Raw genomic sequence first — 24,788 nt, 5'->3', positions numbered from 1 at the left:
TTATAAGAAATGGAAACACCATGGGATTTATAATTGTATCAAGAAGAGCAGAAATGGTACAATGCAGTGAATTATTTAATATGACTTTCCTAGCCAAAGCTTTTGTTGTTTTTCTCCCACCAAATTACCAACCTTGTAGTTCTGATGGGCCTGGACGAAAGCTGGGGGAAAGATACTGATGCTCTGATTCAGCTGTGAGTGTTGGCAGTGTTTATTGTGTTGCCATCCCCATGCCTATGAAGTGACCCATTTCAGTAGCAGGAAAGGGAGAACTCACTATCAGCAAGAAAGAGCTAGGAGGGGAGTACATGATTTGAGCCTTGAGATTACTGTACATTGAACCTCCTTCATCCAGGAGATGACTTTGACACTGAGGACTGGCAGAGGACTAGCAGCAGCAGAACCGGGAGCCAAAGCTTTGGACTTCCCAGCCTGCAGAGCAGTAACAGAGGCTGGCTTGTGGAGTGGAGTGCCTCTGGTTACTTAATTGGGAGAGCTGGGATTGCCCACTCAAGGAGCTGGAGCTGATTGCCTTCGGTTGAAGCCTTGTGGTGGCATAATATGAACCTTGGGGCAATTATTGGCATTTATTGATATTCCTAAAAGAGTTCTGTAACACTGCCTTAGCAGAACAGACCTCAGAGAAAGACATGCCTGCAGGCACAGCAAAGAGGAAACTGTCCTGACTGAACAGCTGTATCCAGAACTAATCCTCAAACCGAATTCTTACCTACATTCACTTGCTAATGCCCCAATTAACTTCACTCTTGTGAGCATCCTTTGTAAGGACTGAGTGGCCATTGCAATGACTTATCTAACCTAGTCACATAAGGAGAGAGTCCAGGGAGGGATAGTTGGTTTCCGAATAAAGAGGCCTGGAGGGTAAAGGCCTCTGCTTTGTGAATTCTGCTTGGAGGTCAGATGTGGCCTCCACACCATTTTCTCAAATAGTAACATACAATATGTCTCCATGCATATTTTCCCAGTGTTACATATACATTAAGCATACTCTAGTAATGGGAAAATGTTTCAAGTCTAGGAAATTCATAAGCACATTAGAAAACATTGCCTTTATTTAGAAACACATCAGATTATCTCTAGAAATGTTCTGAAAAATCTATTGATAAATTTGAACAAGCATTTTTCATGCTTAATAACTTAAGCATGTCTTAATAATTTAAGCTTAATAATTTAAGCATGTCTTAAATTTTAATTGCTTTCAATTTTTGCATATCACATTATTGATTCTAACATTTGAAAAATTGAGATTCAAAAACGATTTTATGTCATATGGTCATAAGTGATATGTTTTACTATATCGTACTGAAAAATTTAAGGCAGTGACAGAATTATTTCTTGTTTTGCCTTCAAAGTTTAAAGTGTATTAATAGAATTCTGCTTCAAATCAATCCTGATAATTCTAAATTTCTTGCCCCACACAAATATAGTACAACATACATCAAGTATTTGTTGAAGTCCTATGTGAGTCACTATATAGAATGTGTATCTAAATCCTCCCTTCTTCTTTTTTTCTCTCTCTTGCTTCTTTGATTCCGTTTTCCTCCTCTGCGTCTAGCAGGTGTTAACACACGTTCACTAGCACACTTTGAATCTAGTAGATGAGCATATTCTTAATCAGATATTCTTTAAAAATGCTTTTAAAACCCAAGTTTCAAACAAGGTCAGATGCATAGTAGATGAATACATATTTTTGAAGAAAAGTACTAATAATTTATGCTTCTTGGTACTAGCTGTTGAATTGAACAGTCTGAGTAAATGGGACATAGAGGTATCTATCTATCTGTTCCCTTAAGGCAGAATTTTAGAATGAAAGTCTTTCCATTCAATATTGGCTTATCATTGCTGTGGAACGTGTATTATGATGTAATGGCTTCCTTTAGTTGTCGGAGAGGATGGGCTAGGGATTTGAAAAAAAACCACATACCTTTGAAGAAAAAAATTAATTCAAAAACTATGCAGAGTATCACTTGGTTGAACTTCTTGCCACACACATGCGATTTGAGCTGAGGAGTTATTAGATAACAAAACTGGTGCCTCCATAGTTCAAAAGAAATACTAATTTGTTCCTATTTATTCAGATTCTTTTTGAAACTTTCACCATGTTTTCTTCAAAAAATGTTCATGTCGATATATGAACTAAATAAAGTATTAATTTTAGAAGAAATCTTCTTTTCTAAATATACTACATGAAAACAAGGTCTAAGTTTACATTTGATTTAAGGGAAGTTCAGAACATCCATATATATATATATGGTAATGGTTTAATCAGCCAATACCTAAAAACAACATCAGGAAAGTACCCAGCATATTCCAGAAGGCATGGATTCATTAGTTGTGGAATTTGAGGAAGACTCAAGGGTGAAGGAAATTGAGGGAAAAAACTCTATGAATTTAGCTAGAAGTATACTTCTGGATACGCTAGAAAACATGGTTTTAATATGTTGATGTTACCATCAATCTAGGCCAAAAAACTGGAAAAACTGTTAGGTCATTTCTGTATACCTATTTTCCTAAGGTACAGCATATCCCTTATAGTATTGTGATTTTCCAGAAGTTATACTTACATTTTTTGTTTGTTTAGGGGCAGATATTTAGCATATTTCACTCTGGGAGACATGAGGCCTATGACCTGGGAGAAAGAGCCCCACCCTCTGAAGCTCACAGGGGCAGTTCCATCCTGTTCTACAGGGTCGCTATGAGTCAGCATCCACTCAATGGCAGTGAGTTGTCGGTTTAGGCTTAGGTAGGAGCCCTGGTGATCTAGTGCATTAAGCATAGTACTGTTGATACAAGATCAGGGATAGCCATTCAACCCATCTGGGGGTGGGGAGGGGACCAAAGATAAGGATGTGTTTTCCCATAAAGGTTTACAGTCTCAGAGACCCTAAGGAGCAGTTCTACTCAGTTCTATAGGGTCATTATGGGTTGGAATCTACTCAATGGCAGAGTTGTTACTGTTTTTTAATCCCCCCACCCCACCCCCTTCTCCGTTGGGCCTTTGAGTGGAGCAGATGGTTAATTTACTAGCTGCTAACCAAAGGGTTGGAGGTTTGTGTCCACTCAGATGTGGCTTGGACAAAAGGCCTGGCGGTCTACTTCCAAAAGATAGAAGCCATCGAAAACCCTGTTGGGGCTGTCTTGAGTCAGAAGCAGGTAAAACTCTACCGGTCTGTTTTTTTATTTTATTTGGAGTCTCAGTTACTGTATCTGAAAACAAGCCTCCTTCTCCCAGGGTTCTCATGAGGAATAAATGCACTTAGGAGTCTTTAAAGGGATAGCGGATTTTTCCAAAACCTGACCACACCCAGGCCAACTACACTGTAGCAGACCCTGGGGTAAGGCGGGGTGTTTCAGTATTTTTGAAACTTCCCAGGAGTTTCCAACGTGAGGACGAGTGTGGAAACCAATGGGGTTAAAGTGCCATGAGTATTAATGCACTACTTTTGAAGTTTCGGTGGATAATCCTGCAATCACTGCGCCCAGGCCTTCATTCCTTGTGCACCCGGACCCTAGCCTTGGGAAACTGTACTTACATTCTTAAAGGTTTATTTCGTCGTACATGTTGCTAGTTTAACACTCCAACATCTATGGCCTTACTTTGCTCCAAATAGGCATCACTCTTTCAGGAAGTTTATAATAAATGCCCACTCTTGTGTGAGAATCTGATTAGAAAGATGCTCTAATGAAAAGCTGCTTATGCACTGCTCAGTTCTGTGATTAGCTGTGTGTGTTCCGCAGGCAGCAGTACCCTATTATCACTTTCAGAGGAAGACGTCAACAAACGCTTGACACCTTCGGAGATGCGTCTCAAGTGATGCTCACTTGAACAAGGCAGGGGTTAGTTGCAGTCGAGTTGATTCAGATGCCTGGTGACCACAAGTGCGCAGAACAGAAGTCCTTCCTAGGCTTTTCAGGGTTGAATTTTCAAGTAGGATCACCAACTCTGTCTTCTGAGGTGGGTTACCCCTGCCAACCTTTTAGCTAGTAGTTTAGCGCTAATTCCATTGCACCACCCAGGGACTTCTAACCAGGATGTGGGAATAATAATTATTTGCTTTTTGAGAAAAGACTGTTGATTGTCTTGAATAAAGAGCCACCTTCATCCTATAATTACTACTTTATTCATTGTTTCAAAAATAATTTAATTATTATGTTTAGCATTGCATGACAAGGAGTATTCTAATTTCCCTTAGTCATCTCCTCTCCTTATCCCACTAACTGCAACATCTTTATCCATTCCTAGAAAAGTATAGTTTTCTTTTGGATAGTTTAAAATGATGCATGTGGTTAGTCTTTAGGTGAAGTTTTATATTGTTAATATTTTAATTTGTCACTACCATCACTTTCTAATTTTGTGCTCCTTGTGTGGAATTTTTTTTTTTATCAGTTGCTGAGCATGGTAAAAAGGAATGTGGGCTGTGAATTCTGAGAGCGCTGGTCCTACTTTCTGGTTCTGTCATTGTCTCATTGTATGAATTAGATCATGCAGAGAACAAAAATATTTTAAACGTAATTTTATTGAAATATTTGAGAAAACGTCAGCAATATTTGAAAAAAAAAAAACTAGGTAAAAAGTTTTTTTAGTTTTATTTGTCTTTTTAGCCTCAGTCAAATTTTAAATGTATACAATATTTTTGAAGTCTTCAAAGGCCAGTTATGTTGGAGAAGTATATGAAACATCAGTTATGTCAGTTTTCACAATATAGTACTCTCATTTTTTGTTAGGTATAAAGGAAAATTCTTGGAAGAACTCTTGAACCATATGTGATTGTTCTAGCATGTCTAAAATTGAGAATTTTATTAACATACTTGTGCTAATAATGCTTATGATATGTCTTCAAAGTTAATTGAAAAAGGTCTTCAATCCTTAATTATTTGCACAGTCATGCAACTGCATAACATCATTCGGGAAACGTCCAGTCACACATGCAAATGCAGTGCCCTAAAGTTATAGTGGAGTTCAGAAAGGCTATTTGGAGAACAGGAAATCGTGAATACAATAGTTTCACCACACAACATGTATATTCCTCATATCTAGTGTATCCAAGCAATAGTACTGTACATGTATAATCAGTAATACTTATTTCTTGATAGTCATAATAAATTAATTTTACCAGCTTATGCATGTACTGTGCATTCCATCTAAAAGTATCTATGACGTAAGCGGGTAGGGTTTGACTCACTGGTGGCAGCAGTCAATCTTTGGTGGCATACCTCTCTTGGGTATTATGGCATTATCTCACTTTTTAATTTCTATTCCCAAAATTACTATGACAAAATACATGAGGGCTCCCAAAGTTAACAAAACCCTTGTTAAAGATACATCAAGAAAGAAAGGAAAAATATCAATTTAGAAGTAAAACAAAAGTTATTAAGCAACATGATGCCTATATAGGGCTTCCACTGGAATGAGCTCATGAAATCCAGTTTCCTAGAATGAAGAGTATTCTTCCTGTGCCTTAAAATTGCTCAAATTGCTCAGGAACTAATATCCTAGTAGGAACCTTTGTATCCAACATTGATGAAGGGTGGAAAACCAGCATGCCTTCAATCAATAGAATGAGACATCCGGTCAACTTCTAGGAAAGTATGAATTCTTCCAAAACACAATTCTGTTGTCTGATGCTTGAAAATTCTCTCATTCATCATTCTTTCATCTTTCAAATATACTCGCTCGGCATGTAGACATGTCACATTCTAGGCGTTGGAAGAAAGTATTAAGTCAATAAACCCAACCTCTGCATCTTGTTGAGTGAAGTAGGGTTGGAACATACACTATGTTAGTGATGTACAAATTGAATGATAGACAAATAATGTAGCAAAGGCATTAATGGAATGTCAAAGGGGGTTACAATATTTAAAGTTTGTAAAAAAAAAGGCCTCATTGAAAAGATAACTTTTTAATCTCTCAAGACCTCTGGATATTCAACTTAGTGGTGTTACAAAAATGAAAATAGGTATAGCTTTATATTAAAAAGTCAATAAACATATACTTTGCTTTAAAAATTACCTTCTATTGCTTCTGTTTATATTTTCCAATGATTGATTAAAAATCATCATGATGGGATTTTTAGATTATATACTAGTCTGACTTTCTTTCTGAGTTATAGTTATATTGGTCATTAGATATAAACTTATGTTTTATATCAATAGAATACTCATTTACAGTGACTATAAATGTTTAAAACTGATACTAATTATTGTGCAATGTTATATTGATTGGGGCTCTGTTTTCATCGATTTGTTCAGCAAATCTTGATGCTTACAGTTTGCCAGGCAATTTGCTGAGGACTAGTGATTCCATGGTAAAGTGAGAACGACTTCTTGGGAGCCCACTCCTGGGGGAGGGAAACACCAATCTCTTTCCTTTTATCCTCTAAGAAGGTCATGCAAGTATTCTTTTCACATTATCAGATTTTTATTACATGACTGCTACCCAATGACTAGAATTATCTGACATTGTTTTGTGAAATATCAGGCAGTTTATAAATCTAAGATTTTTATTCTTGAATCTATAATCCAATTCACTGATGGCAATGAAAGATGTCACGTCATTTTTTTTTTAGTAAGCATAAGCATCAGTACTTATCTATCTTGAGAAAGCAAAGAAAATAGATAATTATTTACTCTCATGTCTTTGTTGAAAACCATTCTTCTTGGCAAATGGTCGAATAAGTATGTTTTATTTATTACTGTTTATATGATCCAAATCCTTTCCCCTCAGCCAATTAAATATATTTGAATCCTGCAAAGTATGTCTGAATAAATATCAGATATTAAGTACCATATATGCTCAAGTATAAGCCAACCCGAATATCAGCTCAGGCACCTAATTTTGCCACAAGAACTGCATTAAAAATGTGCTGAAAAACTCGGCTTTTACACGAGTATATTCGGTATACCAATCTGCTTAAAACACTTTTTTTTAAACTGCTAAAAAAAAACCTGGTTAATATATAATAATAATATATACTTGTTTTCAAGATTTAGGAAGGTAGTATCCCATTTTGTTGGAATATTAAAAAATTTCCCTCTACTAATTTCATATTTTTACCTGGGTTGTCTAAGTAGGTCTTACTTAGGAAGGTAAGTCTGTGTTGGAAGAGAAGGAAGCAGAAGATATTGTATCCCAGTTTTCACTCTTGATAAACAGACCTCGCAGCTGCAGGCGATGCAGATAACTAATTCCGGGAGGTGTTTGTATGGAGCCCTTTGCCTGTCACTTGGTTGACTTCTGCTCTCACAGAGCTGAATGGGCCTGGCATTCGTTCTAATAGAGTTGTGGTGTATGCAGTATCTTTTAAAAGAATACGGTGAAAGGTGTTTTTCACTTAGTTTCAATTATTAAAACAGAAAAAAAATGGGTATTTGACATGATATTGAAATTCCTATCCTGTAGTGTACTAATTCTTTCTAAATGCTACGGGTACAATTTATACTTAGAAGTAGAATTGAACTAACTGTATTTTTTACATGTGTATTTCCCGATGTATACCTATTACTCTTGTCAATTCCAAATTTTTTCACCTGGTAGAATATCAAAGGGAAAGTTGGTATACACCAGATGCTTGCGGGCATTGTGATGTTGAACTGTTGGGTTATTTCTCCTATTAATAAGTAGAGATAAAATACGAGGGAAATCTGTAATAATAATAATATAATAAAGGATTTGCACAAACCCCTTCTCCACCTACAATATGAGCCTCTCTTTATGAGCACACAGCCCCATTTTCCTCTGTTTCCTGGCCAAGTTTTTATATGTAAGAAAAGGGGGAACCAATCGCAATGATCGATGTATAATCCCTTCCCCCTGGAGGGGAATGAACAAGAGAAACATGGGTGAAAAGAAACAGCGGATGGTGTAAGATCTGAAAATAATAATAATTTATAATTTATCAAGAGTTCACCAGGGCGTGAGGGGAAAAAAATGAGGAGCTGATACCAAGGGATCAAGTAGAAAGAAAATGTTTTGAAAATGATGATGACAACATATGTACAAATATGCTCAATAACAATTGAAGTTTGGATTGTTATAAGAGGTATAAGAGCCGCCAATAAAATAATTTATACCAAAAAAGAAAAATAGTACTCTGACAGCCTCACATTTACTTACTAGGTAAGCATCTTGAAATCAGCCTTGAAGTTTTCGTTACCATTTTTTTTTTCAAATCTGAAAGAATACATCCCCTCTTTACCCCTACATGATACACGTATATTTTCTAAAAATGGTGTCATCAGATAGTATCTAGAAGTATCATTCACAGTTTAGGGAGAATGCGCATGACTTATGTGACCCAGTTTTCTCCTCAATAACAATCCTGCTATATAAGTGTTATCATACATCACGCTTTTGCTTGTTCTCAAGTTTCTCAAACTCTCATAATGATTGGTAGGTGATCCCTCCCATGCTGGAAAATCTAATCTCCCCAAGAATTATGGAATATTCTTTAGCACCAACTTACATTTCAAAATAGAAATTTTGGAAAATTGCAGGCCTCTCCATTGGCTGCTTTTCACAACTGATGACTAATTCAATAGGTTTTGTTAAGTGCTATGAGTTCAACTATAATCATATTATCTTTTAATTTAGCTTCTCCAGACAAAATATTATTCTAGGAAAGCTAAATGTACATTTTAAAAAATAGGCATTAATGTTAAAGTTTGCATGTTTTCCCTAACAAACACAAAAGTAGTTGAAACAATTCTGCTGTACATAAATACTTTCAAAAATATCTGTAGTGCTCAAAAGTCTGTCTGTCCCTTTATAGGTGGTTTAGATTACTTTTGACCACATTAAGCAGACCACTATTAACACGTAGAGATCACTTTGAATTCATGGTGAAATACATGTGAAATAGTAAATGGAAGGTCTCTTGGAGTTAAGGTTTTAATATTTCAGTTGTAGATAGCTCTTTCTGAAAACATAGCTTTTTATACAGATTTGGTGTGAAAATGTTTAGTTGAGCAGATGGAGATCCAGCTGGTAGAGTGTATGTTTGTCAGGGTAACTGGCATTTAGCTACATCCAAAAATGATATCAAACTGAAAGATGCTAAAGAGCAGCGCTGTAAGAAAGCCAATATGATACTGTGCTTGATCAGTTAGGGGTAGAGTTCTTTAATTTTTGATTTCCTACCCTTGTGATGAATATATTTTATCCAGATGGAGTTTGCAATGTAAAAAATATAATCGGAGAAAATGTAAATAAAATTATCAAACAACTGCCTTTCCAAATTATTGATTACAGTGGGCCTGGAAATATATGCTATTGTGTGTTGAAATGTAGTGCCTAATAAATAGTATAAGTGTGTGTGTGTGTGTGTGTGTGTACATACACACACATATATATCTTTAAATGTATAGCAATAATGTATAGATCTCAGAATTTTATTTTGTATATAATTGAAACCATTACTATAGTCAGTTGAGATAAACTGTAAAACGTGGTGGTTGATATGAGTAGAATAATAAGAAAGGAAAGTATGTATTTGAACAAAAATAACACGTCCCCTAAATATAGTTGAAAACATTTATACACTATTGAATATCAGTATTTAAGCATCAGCTGAGGTGTATAAAAATACCAATTCAATAAAGAATAATAATGAAATTTATGCCTAAATTTTAGAGTTAATTAGTATCATCTCCAAATTCTATTACTTTCTTAGACAAATGAGTATTTAGAAATAAATGTTAAAAATGCTTAAGTACATCTATAAAAATTATTGCATTCGAAATTGTTTACTTTAGTTGTGCACAGTGGGCAAGTGTAGTTAAGAAAAAGTTTTTACATTATGTTTCTTTTCCAAACTAAAATATTACCAACTTGATTAACTTCTGACTATGGGAGCCCTAAATAGCATTACTTATATACTTAGTATTAGAGAACTGTTAGCATACATGCAGTCTGCTAAGAAGGAATGTCCTTGAACTGTGGAACTGTTTACCAGAGCAAGTGAATTATCTGCGGTTAATTTTTGGAATGCTTTCCTTAGGAAATTATATGAATCACTGAATATCCTAATATTTTTGTTCCAATGTTATTCAGCGACCTCATAAATTTTTAAAAGTATAAAATCAAAATAAGATGATAATTTATGCCTCTGTGTCACAACTGGTTATATTACCAGAAATAACCATACTGCTTTGAAATATCCCTTTAGAAAAACCAGGCTCGCTAATATACTTCTTAGCATGATTTAATGAATTCAGGTTTAGAAATTAGTAAAGAGTATATGTCTGCAACACCTCAGTATATTTATTGGAAAAGTATTTTATGCAGTCAAATGAAAAGTTTTTTTGGTCTCTCTAGGGAGTTTCATGTATTATAAGATGAGAGAGAGAATATCACTACCATTAGACCATAGGTTTTAATTAATTAATAAATTTACACATTCTTTTCTGGAATGTTTCTTTCTACATTAATGAATAAACGAATGCTAGAGATATAGAAACATATAAGTGAATTAATGTGATATAAACCTTTTGTGTGTGGGCATATGTGTATGTGAAAATATGAGTTCATAATTTCCTACATATTTTGTGTACACTTATTCTTTCAATGACTTCTCACAGTGAAGGAGTAGAGCCAAGGTAGAGAGTGTCAGTACCATGAGCTGTCTAATACACATAGCGTCATCAATTCTAGCTAACATCACACAGCTCACTGAAGAGAAGCACTAATGTGCCAGTCACCACATTAGGGGTGAGTTCATTAAATGATCACATTTAGCAGGCTAATTTTTAAGTTGATAATGTTGTATGGTCTGTAAATTATAATCTCCATAACCAGATAACCCATGGCAGAAAAAGCTCACTGCTAGTGAGTCAATTCCTGTTCGCAGTGACCCTATAGGACAGATTAGCGCTGCTTAATGGATTTCTGAACCTAACTCTTTAAGAAAGTAGAAAGCTTCACCATTCTCCCTGGGAGCAACTGCTGATTTTGAACTTCTGACCTTGTCGAGTGCAGCCCAATGTGGAACCACAAGGTTAGTGGTTTGAAACCACCAGCTTTTTCAAGGGAGAACCGTGAGCCTTTCTACTCCCTTAAAAAGCTGCGCTCTCAGAAACCCACAGGGGCAGTTCTACACCGCGCTATAGGGTCTCTATGAGTTGGAATCAGTTGGTGTTTTTGAACTTTCAGTTTTACAGATTGTGGCCCAATGCAAAAACACTGCACCATCTTCGGGCTCCCTTTGCTTTACAGCTCCTCCTAATTTTGTAGTGTTTCTGAAAGCAGAAACTCAATCTTAATGGGTGATGAATACTTAGACATTTCCCTGACTACCTGACTTGACCAAGTAGTATAGGTGCATTCCTGAATAACTAATTATTGTTGCAACCAACATGAAGTTGTGTGGATCTTGGTGATCTGGAGAGAACATGGCATTGGTGCACGTGGCTCCCGTCACACTAGAAGAATCCCAGAGACCCTCAGCAATGAGCTATCAGTTACTAACCCAATCAGTACTACAGAGAAGCTAGATCTTGCTGGTACACTGAGAAATCCATTCCAGTGGCCTTCTACAGTCTAGCTGTACTGAATTTTACCACCTAACTCATCTAGTAAGGAGCCAAGGTGCCATTACCAATTGGCCTGGAAATCATAAGTTCAGCAGTTCAAAACCATTAACCACTCCACAGGAGAAGAGAACTTCAACTCCAGTGAAGACTTGCAGACTCAAAAATCCACAGGGGCAGTGCTGCTTTATCCTATAGAGTCTCTGTGAGTCAGAGTGGATTCTGTCAATGAGTTGTGTGTTTTTTGTTTTCTTTTTAAAATTTTGCTAGAAATGGTTTTCTAAATATCCCTAATAATCTAGGCACTTCATTTGCCAGAAAATATTTTTCTTCCCCCTCATTGAAACATTAATACTCTATCCTTCCTTAAAGGTCTGTTCAAGTCTCCCTTTCCCTATCGATCTTTATAAACATACCTTAATTTCTGGGATTGATATATAAGGTGGTTGTGCAATTTCATGTGTGTGCTTGGTGATTCTGATGACTGTGGTATGCAGGTCAGAGGGTCTCAACCCCTAAGGATTCTGTTTAATTTAGTTTGCAAATAGTCCAGGGATCTGTATTTTCACCAGGTTCCCAGATGATTTGCATGAGCACCCAAGTTTGGGAACTACTATACTACATCAAGCACAAATGCACATTATCTTTGTCAAGTCCGGAATTACAGTCCCCACCGCACCAGACCTTTTCTCACACCCTCCCAGTAAGTATTGAAACAGGATTTAGCATGTGGTTTTTGAGATGAACATGTTTTAGAACTTTGATATACCATGGGACACTTTAAAAGGGAAATTATATTTTAACTAATCAAAATTATTTTTGAAAACTTCTGACTTGGTAAACTCTTACAATCCCATATTTCAGCATTTTAATGTTGCCTCAGGACTTGCCTAATTGTGCTGGGCCATCTTGTCTCCAAAGCATTAAATACTAGCAAAGCTGTGTAAGCTTTAAATATAATTTTCTAAATTATATTTTCCAACTAATGTTTATGAAATTTCATGTTCTATCAAAATTGTAATACATTTCTTTATTATAAAATATATCTATTTCCCTCAGTTTTAATTGCACATCTGACTGGAGTCTAATAGCATCTTTTTAAAACCATGAAAGAGAAAAGTAAGCATTATACTTCTATAGAACCTGATTTTTCTAGCTACATTCTTAAATATATTTACTAAATATGAAAGGGAATTGTTTTTCTCCCAAGTGAAGTAAAATTGCACTACAAATCATTTTATGCTAATGATCATAATCTTTTAAAATAGCCTACCATGTTCAGTCTCTAATCACTTTGCCTATCACTGTAATATCATGTTAATTTTAAAGAATTCTCTTTTGGAATGAAAGAACTAATATTTATTCGAGATTGAACTGAATGACAGAGCTGACTATTTGAGCTTTCCTTATATATCAAAATGCTTCACTAAGCTTTTGTTATATCTGCAGAATATTGTAGCACAGTGAGTCTCCTTAGTAAATACTAAAATGTTACATTACTAAAACACTTCTGAGTGAAAACAGAGCTAGGCATGAAAATATTGAATGTGCTTTCAACAATTTCAAAGTGTTTAATCAATTAAGTGGGTCAGTACTTTCTCTTTCTTAAATGAGTAACTCATTAATATTAGCACAAAATCAACGCTACCGATTTCACCAGTTATGCCTTTAATTATATACCACAATGTCTTATTGTAACATTTTATTCTATTTAATACATAGCACATTATCTAAACACTAGCAAATATGTACTAGTAAGAGGTATACTCAAGCATAGAAAACTTATTTTTAAGCTACCATATAATAAATACATATAAAATAAATAAAATACATATAAAATAAAGTTTTTCATTGTTTAATTAATAGAATTTTTCATGTGAATTTCTACATATCAGTTATTTGTTACTCAATAATGATTATAATAACTTGATTGTTAGTATCGCAATCTGCCAAGAAGTCCTGTTAAATTTTAAATCAAAAGACCATATAAAATCAAAACTAAAGTCACTGTTATGGAGTCCGTACTGACTCATAGTGACCTACAGGTCTGAGTAGAAGCCCCTTTGCGTTTTCAAGACTGTAACTCTTTGTGGGAGCAGAAAGCCCCCTCTTTCTTTCAAAAGAGTATATACATATATCCCAAACCCACACCAGACCCACTACTGATCCTATATCGCGTTTCCAAAATGATAAATCTTACAGATGCAGGCAGCCCTGTCCTTTTCCTGTGGAGCAAACATGGATTTGAGCCACCAACTTTGTGTTTAGCAGTCCAACAGTTAACCCATGTCACCAGCACTTCTAGAACATTTGATCTCCTCTCTCTCACTCTCAACCCCCTCCCCCCACTTGCTTTATATATATACATATGTAAGGTCTTCATTAGTATTCTTTATTTTACCTCTGTGGGTTCTTTTTTATTACTAGATACTTTTATTGGGGTCTCTTACATCTCTTATTACAATCCATACATTCATCCATTGTTTCAAGCACATTAGCACATATGCCGTCATCATAATTTTCAAAGGATTGTCTTCCCATTTGAGTCCCTGATATCAGCTCCCCATTTCTACCCCCTTCCTCCACTGCCCGCCTTCCCTCATGAACCCTTGATAAGTTATAGATTATTATTTTCATATCTTACATCGTCCTCCTTCACCACTCACCCACTTTTCCATTGTTCGTCCTCCTGGGAGGGGGTTCTAGGCAAATCCTTGTGATTGATTTCCCCTTTTTCCCCCACCCTCCCCTAATCCTCCTGGTATTTCTACTCTCCTTGTTGGCCCTGAGGGGTTTGTCTATCCTGGATTCCCGGTATTGCGGGTTCTTATCTGTAGCAGTGTGCATGTTCTGGTCTAGTCCGATTTGTAAGGTAGAATTGAGGTTATGATGGTGGGGTGAAGGAAGCACCAAAGAGCTAGAGGAAAGTTGTGCATTTCATCGGTGCTGTACTGCACCCTGACTGGTTCATCTCTTCTCTGTGATTCCTCTGTGAGGGGATGTCCAGTTGTCTACAGATGGGCATGGGGTCTCCACTCCATGCCCCTCCACCTCAATTCACATTGGGTATGATTTTATTTTGGATCTTAGATACCTGATCCCTGATCCCTTCGGCACCTTGTGATCACACAGGCTGGTGTTCTTCTTCCATCCATCCTCTCTGGGTTCTTATATCCTTTTCACTGGCTACGTAGAATTCACAGAAAAAAGTTCATGTTAAACAGAATATTAAGGAAGTTAACAAATTGTGACACCAGTGAGAAATGCTCCAGGTTGAGTTGTTTATCTGGATATATTACAAAAAAATGCCCAAGAGGGCATACCACAGTGCTGTAAGCCTCAACCCTGAGGCATTCAGGTCCAGAGACACCTCATTCCAGTAAGCCTCAACCTGAAGGCAGTCAATTCCACTTCCCTGGGTCATCTGATTCCCTTTAATTGCCCGGAGACACACCACTCTGCAAGCAGCCACCTGCACAAAGCACTCAACTTCACTTGCTCTTTGGGTTGGGATGTCTCCTTGTCACTGCCCTCCGGATCTCAGCCTTTCATTGGCCAGGGTTCTCGGGGTCCACAGGCTGCAATACACGTTTGGCTCTTGCTGGTCATGACATTCCTCCTCCTGCTTCTCTGGGGGCTATTTTTACACAGCACGGCGACACTAGGAATCCTATTAGCAATGACTCTCACGTGAATCCTGTGAGGTTCTTCCTCCACCATCTTATCAGAACCTTGCAGGGAAAGGTCATTTGGTGGGAGGTAGAGACTGGCTGAAAGAGTCATATAAATAATTCATTAAATACTTGTAAGAGCCCTTAGAGAGTTACACACACACACACACACACACACACACACACATACTGTATTCATCTCCGTGATTCTTTGCCAGTTCCAAACCAGCACACACACACACACACACACACACACAGTATTCATCTCCATGATTCTTTGCCAGTTCCAAGCCAGCAGAGTAACTTACGGCAAAAGTATCTAATAGATCACCTGTTGTACACTGAGCCTTTTACATTCAGTCTTTAACATAACAGCCAGCTCCTTTTCAAACACAGACGTTTTAACTCCTCTGCTTAGAGTGCTGCTGTGGCTCCTCACCTGGTTCATAAAGAGTAAATGTTGATATGAAATGCAGGAGAGGTAAATCTACAGAGACAAATGACTGAATTAATGGCTAACTGGGGGAATGGGAGGAGAGGTTGGGGGAAATTGGCAGCTAATAACTATGAGTACAAGAAGGAAGAAAATGGTCTAGACTGATTGTAGTGGCAATTATAAACTCTTTAAATGACAGCACTATTGAAGTGTATAATATGTGAATTATATGTCAATAAAACTAATTATAAAAAATAAAAGACCAGCCCCTATGTGATAACTCACCATCCCTCCCCCTCAATCCATCTGGACTTATTATTTACCACTACCTCCTCATTTACTTCATTCTAGTCTTATCAGTAAAGAGCAAGTAGTGTTGTGCTCCTAAGTACAAGGTCAGCAGCTCAAAACCACCAGCCCTTTCTCAGGAGGCAAATGAGGCTTTTTACTCTTGTAAAGATTTGGTCTAGGAACCCCACCCGATGACAGTTCTTCTCTGTCCTCTGTGTGTGTGTGTGTGTGTGTGTGTGTGTTTCATCATGGCAGTCCTCTTTTCTGGTTCACTGAATACCAGACTTGGTTCATGGTTTGATTTTTTTTCCCTTGCTGTTCCCTCTGACTGGGAATTGTCTTCACTTGATTGTCTAAGTAACTCACCACCTTCAAATCTTTGTTCAAACTCTACATTCTCAATGAAGTCTTTCCTGGCATTTTTAATATGACAACTTGTGCTTATGATATTTCTGATGTCCCCAAATGCCTCCTCTGTTTCTTTTAGTCAAGGATGCTGAATGTTAGTTTTCTTGATATCTGGGTGTATTGTCTGTCTTCCTTCTCTAAAATGAATAATTTATCAGACTAAAGATCATATTCTTTAATTCTATTTTCCCAAAAGTGCATTGAGCATCGCAGGTTGAATAGCTGCATGCTAAAATGAACTGCTAAGTTGACCTTATTAGAATTTAAATATATATCGACTACATTTAATAATGATTTAAATAAAAGAATTTAAGTATGACAGCACAAATCAAAGAGTGGAAACACTAGAAAAAATTTAAACACTAGAAAAATTTTTAAAATACATTAACAAAATATAATAACTTTGCAAAGAATTCACCTTTATTAAAATGCAATAATTTATAGCAATGTATGTATTATGTTTTTTCTACAGTGAAAACTAAATCTACATTCTCAATGAAGTAAAAACCTTACTTAATATGACAATGTTTACTTCTCAGCATTTCTGAGAAGGATGAATTATGACATTAGGAATTGTATTGGTTTATAATCCTCAACTTTAGGTACTATGAACTAGTGAATTTATGGGTTTCAAAAATCCTGGTTCCAGGAAGCTCCTTTCTGTGTGTCTCTCTCACTTCCTCACCAAGCAGATGGCAACATAGTGGCAGGCTATGAAGACACGTAGGCCAATGTATTCTGCCATGCACTGAAAACTGTGCTAGGATTTGTGGGCAAAATAAATGGAAGAAAAGGAAACTAACATTTTTTAGGAGCCATATTATATACCCAGCAGTGTGTTCTTGTTTTCATATACATTGTTTTGTTTAAGAAATCCATGAATTAACAAGAGAGAGATGTCAACACACAGGATTACAATGTATCTTTTAAATGCAACTGGGTGCAGTGTCTGAGAAGAGTGATGCCATAATTGGATTAGTTGTTCAAGTTTCCTGATGTAACATGTTGACATGCAACGTAACATGCAACGGTAGAACATTCTAGAGACTGAGTATGGAAAAGATTATGGAAGTGAAAATGAAAGGTGCCTACTGAATGGTTGACTTAGTAGGCTGAGGAGTTCCAACCCACATTTTAACCCCAGTTAACAAACTACTTCATCCCTTTCTATAACTAAACACTCTCGAAGCGATTACCAAACCAACTGTGACAGCAGCATGAACTAGTTTCCCGCATTGTAGGTGCTAGAAGGGGTCAAGAATTTCTGATTTTATATCAGCTAAATAAGTTTGGGGTAGGTTGGGTTTATGTGGAAGGAAGACACATTTTTAAAAAATTCTGATCAGATTAGTTCTGCACAAGCAGTTAATATTTAAATTTGTGATTATGTATAATTTGCTACCAAATTTAAATACAATTTTAGATCAAGTCATCATGTGGCAACGCATTGCTTTCAAAAAATGCCTAACCGATTGAATCATTTTGCTGATCTTAAGATGGAATGATTGGAAAAAGTTACCTGATAGTACACTATGGTTTATAATTTATACATTTAAAAAGTTACTACAAAGGCCATTATACACCCAGGGATTTCTATAAACATGTCCCTGAAATTATTCCCTTCCAAACTTTGCCAGAAATGACAGGTATAGCTGGCATATCTGATGTGTGAATTAACACAAAATATTTTTTCTAGGTTAGCTTCTTTTGGTACTTACATTACACATTGCTAGGGCATATGACCACTACCATGTATGGAGAAATGTGAATGTATTTTCATGTTAGTATAATGGTACATGTTTCAGATCCCTAACAAATTTTGAATCCAAAAGCTTATGGATTTCTAAAATGTTGTTTTATATTTACCCAAGCAAACAGACGGTTATGTTATAAGGATTAAATCCCTCAAGAACTCGTGTCCTTAAATTTGCTCATAGATGAAAGAAAGGAGAGTTGAAAAGAAGAAATTCAAAATGACCAGCATGTTATTATATGTTTAGTAAAGAGCAGCCAGGGAGAAATGACCCTAGTAAACACAGCAGGTAGTTTTCTAAATATGCAATATGAAATTACTACATCCCATTTTAGGGCTGTGTCTAAGTTTTCTCTTGTCAAGGCTAATGATTATTTTCCATTAGGCTTCTAAATTTTGGGCAATTTTTGTAAAAATATATCACTTGTACATTTTAAATACATATAGGCTATGTAGATAAAAAATCTTAAATAGCATAAATTTATATGATGTAGGAACTCAGTAATCAACAGGAAGTTCTTGAAAATATGTAATTCTCCTAAAATGTAATCAGATACAGTCTGAATTTTATGCATACTGAAGCATTCTCTTAATTTTTTTACTAATATGCAAAAAACACAATTTATACAATTTATGTTTTATGTATAAAATATTAATTGCGTATCAAAGAAGCAGTTTGGGACTTGGTAGATATATAAAGGGCTGGCTGTTGCTTTAAAATTATAGAGGTTTATACTGACGTTGTATTACACACAGTCTAAAATTATATAATTTCAATAGGTAATCAAATACAAGTGACATCAGGGCAATAGCTCTGAGCCTATTTGTAATTCCACAGGAAAAACCTTAATGTTGACTGTGAGTACTAGTGTTATAAGTGGATTGACATGTTCAATTTAGTGATATTTGAGAGAGAAAAAATACTTACAAAAATTTTGTTTTTAACATTAAGTTACCGTACTTAGGAATTTGAAAAGAGGCAAGTTATGCATTCATAATTAAGCATAGGTGATATGCTATATATGCATTATTAAATCAAGGAGATTTTTAGAATCAACCCCTGTGATTTGCTACTGTGGTTTCAGTAACGTGCAGTAACTGTAAATTAACTGTTGTCCTCGCTCTATTATTATCAGAACTATGATCTGAAGAAGCCATCTATGACAACATAATAAATCTTATGCTTTATTTTATATAGTGTGTTCTCACCATATCCTCTTAATGTTTTCACACAGATGTTAGGAGCTATTTTGCTTTTACTTTGACTTAGAAGAATTATTTCTACCACTACACCAATTACATTGGGTTTTTTTCCCCCATAAAACATTAGAGGGTTGCTTTAGAATTCTCACTCCAGCTTGCTTAGGCATACAGTAGAGCGCTTTCTCTTATTAAAATGTAAACAAAGAGATCAGAAACTAAGAGTAAATTACCAGCACTGTATCACAAGTAAAACAGCACACTCTATGTAAGATGCATATGTACTTTCATTGGTCCCGCTATTGGTTAGGCAAGGACATGGCCTGTATAGCCACAAAGTTGAACATGGAAAGACCAGCAGATGGTAAACATGTGTACTTCAAAATTCAGCAATGGGTATTTTGAAAATATCCAGAAATTGGATCAATTAAAAGAAATAAGAATAAGGTTAAAGTTATAGAAACTTTCACATAATGATAGGAATTTGTCATTGGTTTTCATAGCCAGAGAAATTATCTGAAACCATTATAAGCCATTTATTTAAAGGGGAGTTCAGAAATGTCATTTTGAGTTGCTAAGCATCAAATGGCACAGTGGTTAAATGCTCACCTGCTAAATTAAAGGTTGGTGGTTCAAACCCCCCAGCTGCTATTAGGAATATGTGATAACCTGCTTCCATATGGATTGATAAGCTCAGGTATCCAATTAGCAGTTTCACTTTGCTCTTTAGGGTTGTCATGAGTTGGGATTGATTCATTGGCAATGTGCTTTTTAAGCATTAATAATTTCCAGACTATTCTATGTATTTCAGACTATTCTAAAACCATCTTCTTTATAATTTGGAGGAGCTTTTTGAGATATTTGACACATGGCTTAAAAGAAGTGATCCTCATTCTTGCTCAAAATCAATGCCTAAGTAATACATTTTTTAATCAGATACTAAAATTCAATAAAATAATTTCAATCTATTACATTTCATACTTATATATATTAACCTATTAAATAATCAATTTATTTTTTTCATTTAAGGAAATAGTATTGTCCATCAGTACAGATTAGTATCTGTTAAAATGTATGTAAATACAAATCTTGTTTTCCTAAATAAATATTTCCTTTCCCTTCTAAAAGGGATAATGCTGACTAATGGAAGAAAGATGAGGGTTTCAACTCCTGTTAAGAGTTAAAGTCTTGGAAACCCATAGGGGCAGTTCTACCCTGTCTTATAGGGTTGCTATAAATCAGTATTGACTCAATGGCAGTTAGTTTAATGTAGTCATGGGTTGCTATGAGTTGGTATTGACTCAAAGACAGTAAGTTGAGTTAATGTAGTTTCCAAGTATTTGCTTATGATTGTAGACTGTACTTCTTACTTTGTTGGTTGAACTAAAAGCTCTGTAACAGCTCAGTGGGTGAATTGTTTCATTGATGGTTGTGAGCTGTTAGTAGATTTTTGGGGCGATCTTAGTTATCTAGTTTTACTATGACAATGAGTTCAAATATAACAAATGTGCAGTGTGAGTGTGCCTGGTCATAGCTTTCCAAAACAAAAACATGACTGAGATTACATCTTACTTTAATACCTCCCTTTTTCCTTAAATGAAAGAAGTGAGTCAAATAGAAAAATAATAAAAGAAAGAAGTATAGTCTATGAGAACATAAGTAGAATTATTGAAAAAAGAGAACACACCAAAAAATGAGCTAAATCAAAGTCCAAGGGCACAGGAATAGAAGAGAAGGATCATTTTTAAACTCTTCATTAGCCCTAGGATATTTCTTGCCTTTAGGCCTGGTAGTGTTATGGTGAAACCCATCTGTTGATAATTAAGTCAAGGATTCAAAAACACCCAGGACTCCTTGAGAGCAAAGAGGTGGTAATCTCCAGGAAATACTTCAGCCTAGAACATACTGCAGGGCCCTTATAGGCTGTCCTATAGGGTCACTATGAGTTGGAATCGACTGGATAGCCACCAACAATGGCTATATGTCTGGCTGCCAATTAATGTCAATTGGCCCAATTTTTCCTTTTTTTCCCAGACAAGCCATTCACCTTAGTGTGGCTCCCTTTCTTGACTGTCACCTGGTCGCAGGGTAAGGGAACCTCTGCTTAAACCTTTAGACTGTTCTCTAAGTGTTTATACTGCTCTTTGTACCCTCACTCTGCAGAGTACTTAGCCCCGATGATTAAAGATGAGGTGTGTGTGTGTGTGTGTGTGTGTGTGTGTATGCTGTTGCAAGATTAGAATGTACAAATGTATGAAGATATGTTAGTTTTAAGTTAATAATAGTATTACCACAAGTTGCCACCATGTCAGTGCAAACTCATGTTGACCCCATAGTGTTATGTAAGCCTAGTTCAAGAGGATTCTCAGTGACTGATTGTTAAAAGTCAATCAGCAGGCCTTTCTTTTGGCCTACCTCAGGGTAAATGTGGGTAAATGTTAGCCTCCCGCCTTTTGGATAACATCCGATATGCTAACTGTTTGTGCTACTCAGAGATTCCTAGGTTTCATTAGTAATCGTTAAATATTACTAAGACTTTTTTCGTGGTTGTTATTAAGAATGCATTTTATTCCACCCAGTTTTCTCTGGTTATACCAAATAAAAATGTTTTAAAACATAAAGTTACCTTATAGTAACATGAACTTTTTGTTGTTGAAGATGGGAAATCTTCAATGCACAATGTACAAGGTATATTCAATGTATAATCAAGAAAGAAGATAACCACTAACCATTGATATTTTCCCAACTTTGCTTCAGTGGTATATATTTATTGATATGTTTTTAACTCAATACCATACAGAATCATTAAATGTAACTGAAAGAAAATGTTTTCACTGGTTTTATATTATTAAGCAAGTCCTGGTGTATGGGTAATGGCTCTATGAAGGGCTGCTAACTGTAAGGTCAGCAGTTTGAAACCACCCTTTTCTCCTCAGGAGAAAGATGAGTCTTTCTACTCCTGGGTTGCAGTCATGAAAACCCAGGGCAGTGCTACCCTGCCCTACAGGGTTGTTGTGAATCAGAATCAACTTGATGGCAGTTAGTTTGGTTTAAGTTTATTGATCAGCCTTTATGCCTCTGAAGAAACACCTGGACATCTATTGAGGATACATTTACAGATATGTAGAATTTCCAAAGGGGTGGCATGTATTGCTAGATTGCTTTCAAACCCACGACTGTTGAGCAGATATTGACTCAGAGTGATGATGTAGGACAGAAGAGAATGTCCCACGGGGATTCAAAGGCTACACATTTTTACAGAATCAAACGGGCACACCTTTCTCCCAGGAGAGACTGGTGGGTTCATACCGGTTGGCTAGCAGTTGAGGACTTTAACCATGACACCACCAGAACTCTTTAAATGGCTTAACATAAGGATTGTTTGAATGTCTGGCAATCAGTGATATAATTTGTTGTACATTTTTTTGTTTTTATGTTGTATCACGGTGTAGCGCCAAATTCTGTGTAAAAAAATCCCATCTGTTTTCAAAGGTGACATGTGTTCACTGCTAGTTTACATTCAGATTTCAATGCCTTTCATAATTAAACTGAAAAAAAATTACTCTGTGGTTACATTACCATTGAAGCTATAATCAAAATTTACATAAACTTTATTCATGTCATAGGGCAAAGAATTTATTTAAAACTTTCATCACCAAGAAAATATAAATTAATTATAATATTTTATCTGTATTGAAGATAATTCAATAAAATTATGTCCCTTTTTGGACATTGTAAATGTACTTGGTTGATTTCTGATAAAGTGATAAAGCAGTCAATGAATTAAGGAGAATACAAAAATAAAAAATGACTAAAATAGGTAAAGTCAGCTCTTAAAAAAAAAATCAAAGCACCCTGCCTCTGATCTCACTTTCTTTATTGAGTTTTTGAAAAGTATAAATTAAAAAGTATTGATTTCTGTGTCATTATTCTGTTCCTTAATAGCAGCAGTTATATTATTCTGCTAACTAGTCTCTACACAGCATTTGTTTACCTTTACTTTGATTGATCTCAAGAATAAAATATGTTTGGTTAAAAATAGTTTTGTTCTTGTCGTTGGGTGCCATTGAGTAAAATCTGATACTGCCCATTATGTAATAGTCATCACGATTGTTGTGTTTGAGCCTGCTTTTGCAGTCACCGGGTCAGTCTCTTTGTGGAGGGTCTCCCTGTTTTTCAATGGGTGCTTTACTTTACCAAGCATGATGTCCTTTTCCAGGGACTGTATCAGCCAGAGTGAGTCAGAGTGTTGTGTCTCCAGCATTGCTTCTAAGGAGCATTGTGGATGTGATTCCTCAAGACAGATCTGTTTGTTCTTCTAGAAGTCCATAGTGCTTTCAATGTTCTTGCCAAATGCATCAGTTCTTCTAAAGTCTCCTTTACGCCTTGTCCAGCTTTCACATGTGGATGAAGCAGTCAAAAGTAGCATGGCTTGCGTCAGGTGCACCTGAGTTCTCAAAGTGACATTTCTTATCAGATAGTTTATAGAAATCCGTGCAGCAGATTTGCTTTATGCAAGATGATGTTTGGTTTCTTGACTGTGGATCCACGTAAATTAGTAACTTTAATATTTTCTCTGTCTATCATAAAGTTGTGTATTGGTCTACTAGTGAAGATGTTGTTTTCTTTACAGTAAGTTGCAATACATTATACTTAATACAGTAAGTAATCCATAGTACAGTAAGTTGCAATCCTTAATTTCCATCAGGAAATGTTTCAAGTCCTCTTTACTTTCAGCAAGCAGGTCATCTGCATGTAAGCCTTCCTCCAATCCTGATGCTGCATTCTTCTTCATATAGTTCTGCTTCGTGGATCATTTGTCTGGCGTACAAATTTAACTGGTGTGCTGGAGGGACGCAATCTTGATGTGCACCTCTCCTGATTTTAATTTGTGCAGTGTTCCCTCCTTATTGTGTTTGAGAGATTCCCTCCTGGGCTTTGTACAAGTGCTGCGTGAACACATGAAGTATTCTGGAATTCCTGTTCTTTGTCATGTTATCCATAGTTTGTTTTGACCCACACGTATTTTATTTTTTAATATTATACAAAAGCATTATAATATTTGGTAGCTATATATTGATTTTCTTAAACACTTACGTTTAAATTTAGAAATTGTATAGGATTATATTTATAAATTTGGAAAACTTTCTTTATAATGGTAGATTATATCTAATGGTATAAAATTATCTTTGATTAATCTTATTTGGCCCTGTAGATTTTGAATAATATTTAAATTTAAGTGGTAATTTCATTATAAACTTCTTTTTTCTTCATTTTATATTAAACTTCGCCTTTCAATTAAACTGTTAGTGCTGTAAGTGATGAAAAAAGAAAAAAGTATGTCCCAGATATACTTATAACTTTGATGACTATAGTGCTTTTTAAAGTCAGATTTTTTTTTTGTAAAGTACAGAGTATAAAGGTGTTTTCAAGTGCTTCTCATATAATGAAGAATGTCAGAAATTATGTATGTTCTACATCTTTT

The 24,788-nt window shown here is 35.8% G+C and overlaps 1 protein-coding gene across 5 annotated transcripts in view; it reads left to right on the top strand.

The window, feature by feature from the left end:
- Positions 1 to 24,788, top strand: part of EPHA7 (EPH receptor A7) — a 192,434-nt gene that overhangs the window by 98,174 nt on the left and 69,472 nt on the right. The gene's annotated exons all lie outside the window — the stretch shown is intronic.

This window comes from Echinops telfairi, unplaced genomic scaffold (genome assembly GCF_000313985.2).
Source record: "Echinops telfairi isolate 266 unplaced genomic scaffold, ASM31398v2 ScPeMD7_3533;HRSCAF=4204_0, whole genome shotgun sequence".
NCBI lineage: Eukaryota > Metazoa > Chordata > Mammalia > Afrosoricida > Tenrecidae > Echinops > Echinops telfairi.
Note: the sequence above shows the minus strand (reverse complement) of the source record. Positions and strands in the feature narration are given on the sequence as shown.